Raw genomic sequence first — 6000 nt, 5'->3', positions numbered from 1 at the left:
CATGTCAACATGTCCCTCTTCCAGCACAGGCTCTGCAAAGACGTCCTGTCTCAGGTAAACAGGATCTCGCTGCGCTGTGTGACCTTGTTTACCTCCCTGAAAGAATTTGGCTGGAATTTTTTTTTATTATTTTTTTTCTTCCTAAGGGCTGGTGAGTCACCCTGCAGAAATGTGTGCTGCCTTTCCACACTGACTCACCTCTCTGCCCACACTTCTGCCTTTCCCTCCTGACCCCCAGCTCTGGGGCAGTCGAGAAGCCCCTGTTTAACTGATGGAGAAACCCATGGACCAGTGCTGGTGCTGGTGCCAGTGGACATGGCAGTGGTGTCCCTGCCACAGGAAACATGGCCAAGCATTCGGGCAGTCCCTGTGCCAAAACACGGGAAAAGAACCAAGAAATTACCCCGTGCATTGTCAACTCCAAAAACACCACAGAAAACAAAACAAAGCAAAAAAACAACCAAAAAAAAAAAAATTGTCCTCACTAGAACAATTGCCCAGAAGAATAGAAAAGAGAAAAAAAAAAAAGAGGCCAATGGACCTGGCTCAGTGCCAGGACCCTTGTTTTCCTTTCCCAACACAATGCACGTTAAATAATACTTCCTTCTCACAACAAGGCCCTCCTGGGCCGGATTTTGTTTTTCTCCCCTGCTGTGTGGGGGTCGGTCAGTGCAAATGGCCCCTGGGAGCATCGACACTGCAGGGCTGCTGCTCATCCCCACTGCTATGGATTGCCCATTCCCAGCACTGCAGAGGAGTGATTGCCCTGGGGCTGGGCTGCTCGCCTCCCCCTCAGCTTTCTGGTGGGAGCAGCAGGTCCTTGAGCACTTCTCCTGGCCTCTCCTACTGCTTTGCAGGATAACATCTCCCCCAGGTAAGCTCGGTAGCCATCCCAAACCACTGCCGTGTAACCATTCTCAGGCTGTGAAGGCATCCGTACCAACTAATCGCAGTGGCCATATCACACATGCTGATTTATTGCCAGATTAAATGTAACAGAGTAAGAGAGCCCCTGTTACTTGCACCTTGGCTCTTCAGTTCCCATTTGGCTTGTGGTCAGTTTTCTTTCCTTTGGGATTTCCCTTCCCAATGACAGTGTCACTGGCACCCAACTGACTGTATTTAAATGTCTGTGTTGTGGAAGAATCCAAGTAAAACTAGGTTTGTTTATTCTAACTTCTTTCCTGAAAAATTTAACATCTGAGATACCACACCTCTCATTTGTTGGAAGTGTCAATCAACAGTCTCCAAGGGGCTGATCGGATCCATATCTCTTTTGTTTGAGGATTGTCAGCATTGCTGATTAAATAACAGGTGCAAGAAAGAAAGGAGTTGTCCTTCTTTAAACCAAACTGAGGCCTTTGTACACACAATGACATCAGCTGTATATGCGTCTCCTCAGATCTCTGCTTTCTTACATGAGGTCACAGACTGCTGGGCAAAACGGACCCGGTGCCTTGACCCTCAGTCAACAGCTCGCTCAACTGGCCAGCCTTGCCCTGGCTCAAGGCAAGAGGGACAGATGCAGCAGTGGAGCAGCCGGTGGCAGGTCTAGTAAGTATTTGGTGTACTTGCCCACTGACACTTGAAGTTGAGCAAACTCATTTGTTTCAGGGATTGACTTTGCTCGCTGACGTCCCTGAGGCAATCCGGAAGAGCCAGATCCAAGGTCCCAGCTATCTGCATTGGCTGGGCTCAAATGTCAGTTCCTGCCTTTTAGTAAGGATTTGTGTTCTGGGCAAATCAAATGCTTTGTGAAGGTGAGATCTTCTTGGCACTCTTCTGGTCTGTTCTTCTCCCATCAAAAGATGAGCCTGTCCCCTACTACAAGAGCGTATGTGGTCAGTCACAGCAAGAGGTTGGTCAGTGAAAGATGGTTTCTGAACAAAGTTAACTGTGTCAAAGAGGTGCTGGAGATGGATCAGTGGGAATTAGGAAGGAAATTGAGGCAGAGCTAGAACATAGCATGCAGCCCTGCAGAAGTCTGAGTGTTTGTACTGCCCCTGTGTATGCTGTGCCCTCTATGCATTCCCAGATCTGTGGGGTGGACATCAGTGGGATTCACCTTACAGTTGATGTCTAACCACTGGCTCTGAAGTCTCAGCCAGCTGTCTCATCTCCCTCAATAATCTACAGAGTGACGTGGGCATGTCCAGAGAAAGAACTTGGTGCCCTGGCTTAAACTTTTAAAGTTTGGGATGAATCATGCTGTGGCAGTGCTCAATGCTCTCTTTTGTCTAGAGAAGGAGACAAAGGCTGTTAGTGTTTGACTGCTTCATCTCCACTCAGTTCAATTTAAGGTGTTTAAATTTTAGTTGGCAAATGCCAAGAACAGTGAATCCCACCTCAGGAGTACAATGTACCAGTGTATGACAAGCAGCAGCAAGTCCAGGAGCACAGCTCCTCTCTTGATTTATTTAACAGCTACAGTTATTGCTTAAACTTGATCATGGGAACCACTGTCTCAGCAAAATCCATCTTGCTCAACATGCAGAGTATGCCTTGTCCTTCAACAGTGCTGTCAAGGAATATGTCCCTCAGGGACCTTAAAACACAGGAAAGAGTTGCTGGGGCTAGCAACTCACATCTGAGAGTGGGGTTTTCCCTGGATCTGGCATGGCACTTGTTTTTATCAGCTGCCAAACCTTTGGCAATTCACCAGCTCCTGATAACACAAGTAAAAACCTGGAAAAGACAAATCCAAACACTTAGGCCGAATTACTATGTACACACAGGGATTCTCGTGCCTGGTGGGAACAACCAGGTTATCCATTCTTCCCCTTATGTCCAGGGCAGGCCCTGGACACCAGGTCTCAGTGAGAAAGAGCAGCACTGCTGGCAGATCTCTCTCCTGCCACTGAGACTTTGGTGAAACTTTTATGCAGCAAATGTTTGCTGCTTGGCCTCATCTATTAAGGGGGCAGATGCTGAAAGTTGTTTGGCTAGCGGATTAAATAAATCCCAGTGTTTTCTGCCAGACCAGGTGGATCAAGGTTTTCAGCTCCCTGGTCCTTACAAGATCAACAAGCAGCATTCAGCAGCTCAGTTACTGCTGAATATTCAGCTTTGAGAGTTTCATTGTGGCCATAGCCCTAGTAGCAACCATGAATCCACATTTCAAATGGCACTTGGAAGCACCAGACAACTAGAATACAAAAGGAGTATATTCAGATCAGGCGGTGTATGTGCTCTTTAAACTGTTTTTAATGTTCCTCGGGACTCAGCCTTGGAGGCCTGTGTAGATAAGTGGTGGGTTTTGCTGGTCACCTCACATGTGGTCCTGTTCAGAGCTGCGTCAGTGCCATGCCAGCTCACCAAACTGAGGTATTTTCAAGGTGACTATCAGAATGATCACTTCCCATAGCAACCTGTCACATGGAATATGTGTTATTTTGACTGGGAAAGTCCATCCCTAGCTCTATTTTGTACACCAGGTACACATCTGGTATGCGTGATGTTCATCTGGATGCCAGGTTCATCTGCATCACAGAAAGTGGGAAGCAATGGTGGCGACATCAGCCATGGCTGAGTGCTGAGAAGTCACATGAACATTTATAAAAGGAGATGTAGGGCACTACCCCATCTGTTTGGTATCTCCCTTCACTCAGGTATAAACCTCCTGCAGCTGATGCCAACCCTGGTAGCTCAATTATCCACCAGAGTATGACCCCTTGCTCCTCTCTCCTTTGGTGAACAGAGATCTTACTGGGGATAAAATTACCTCTTAATGTTTTCATTACCATGTCTTTTGTACATCCTCTCGTAACAACCTACCAACTCCCAACACTAAAAGAGGATCTATTCAGATTAGATAGAAGGCTTTGTGAGGTGGTGAAACACTGGCAAAGGCTGCCTAGTAAGGTGGTACATGACAAATCCTTGGAAACATTCACAATTAGCTTGGAAAAGTCCCTGAGCAGGTTCATTCAGTTGAAGATGTCCCTGTTCATTGCAAGGGGGTTGGACTAGATGATCTTTAAAGGTCCTTTCAACCCAAACCATTCTAGGATTCTTTGAATACCACTGGCAGCAATGGTATTGGGATGAGCATCTGCTTTGGGATGAGGCACGTGTATAGTGACAGCTTTGAAGTGGCATCTGTAACACTGACTATCTACTTTTCTTTACTTTTTACAAGTTAGCCTACAAAATAATTCTATTCATTGGCAACTTTCTTGACCTGAATTTCCAGGGGTTACGATGTCCAGTGATCCTACAGAGTTCTACATCTTTTAAGGGGGTTCAATCACCCATTTGGCCAAACTGTACCAGGAACCATCTTTCTATTGAGTTTTGCAAGTAGAGGGTGCTGTACCTGTCAATCTTGCTGAAGCAACAGTTTTCCTCAGAAACCAATCTACCTACGCTGCAGTTTCAGGCTCTTCCTAAGAAAGGTTCTTCTGAAGTGCAGTGTAAGGCTGAATAATTTCAGATGGGAAGCATAACTGCCTACTGAGAGAAACGGGAACATACACTCCATTTTAAGCCCATTACAGAAAGAATTAGAAAGTCACGCGGATGCAAAGCTAATATCATCCTCTAGATAGTAACTGCTGCATCTAGTGCTGCTCAGCAATGTGCAAAAATAGAAGTAGACAGAAATCCACCCAGACAAAAGGCAAGATTTTTTTCTAATGTCAATCAGGTGCCCAGACATGGCTCCAGAGCTGTGAACATCCCATTGGCCTGACTGCCCCAGCGACCCCTCCTCACCTCCATTCTCCCAGACACCTGCAGTTTTCTTTGAAGCAGGGACATGGCAGGCATTTCCCAGAGACATGTCAGGACGCAGAAGGAAAAGCAGAGATGGATTCTATCTGTCAACTCACGATGAAATACAGTGACAGCCCCCCAAGTCCCAAAAGAAAGCTCAATTTTTTCTAGTTAAAAAAAGCATTTGGCTCCTTCCCTAGACCAGCTGCTTCCTACATAAGTAAGAGGCATGCACAGTGTACAGAAAAGAATATTTGACATTCCTAATCAATTAGATAAGGGGAAAAAACAGTCCATTTTCCTGTTCAAAATAAAATTATCATGGTTACTTCAGATTTCAAGGACATTTATCTTTCAGCTTCAGACAGAGGGGCACTGAGTAGACTGCAGGTTACTGACCCAGGGCTAGAGAATGACTAAACTGCCAGCTGGAATGGAGGAGCCCAGGCTCAGCTCTAGTGGAACACCGGGATGGGAACAGCTGTGTCAGTAGTCAGCCAAGTCAGGTGTGCCCTAACAGAGCCAGGAGTGTGCCAGGCCAGGAAAAACTGGCAACATGGCAGGAGGGAGTTAAAACACCTCAAACCAAATTGTTCAAGGGAAGCACTCCCAGATCTTGCCTGCACACTCCCTGGCTTTGAAAACTTGTGTAAACATTTAACCAGGGAAATGCCAAGGAAATCAAGGTGAGGAAGAAGGTGGCTGGAAGGGTTGTAAGAGGACATAGGCACTTTCACAATTTGAGCTCAGCTCAGGATATTTCAGTGGAAAAGACACAATCTGTGTGTTCTGTATCTTTTACTCAAAATCACTGGAGGCTCCAGGCCCCGGGGCAGATGCCAGGCACCACTGCCAGCCATCCAGTGGAGGCAAAAGGAGCAGGCACAGTGGCATGATGCCCTCTCCTTGAAGATCATGTGTCTCTGGATCATCTTTGAAGCCTCTCCACAGGCCAGTGGAGGATGGATGAGATCTTTGACAGGATTGACTGTGCTGTCTCCCAGTTCAGAGGAAAGCAGCAGCCCCTTTGCACTGGCTTAGTGCAACCAGGGTGGGCAGGGTGGGCTGCAGGTCCCTGGTATGGAATTTACCACAAGCACTTAGAGGCTCCCCCTGCAGTTCTTGGAGACTTCAATCCCAGACAGCTGTATCAGAAGTCTCAATTGCTGCTGCTTTGCACTTCCAATACTAAGCCTGTGTTCTTCCAATACTAAGCCTGTGTTCTTCCACTGTTTGTCAGGATAGCATGTTTCCCCAGAAAAAATATATGCCAATAGTGTAGCAAAG

This window comes from Lonchura striata, chromosome 1A (assembly GCF_050655825.1).
Source record: "Lonchura striata isolate lonStrDom1 chromosome 1A, ASM5065582v1, whole genome shotgun sequence".
In the NCBI taxonomy this organism is placed as follows: Eukaryota; Metazoa; Chordata; class Aves; order Passeriformes; family Estrildidae; genus Lonchura; species Lonchura striata.
This window is presented reverse-complemented; position numbering follows the sequence as displayed.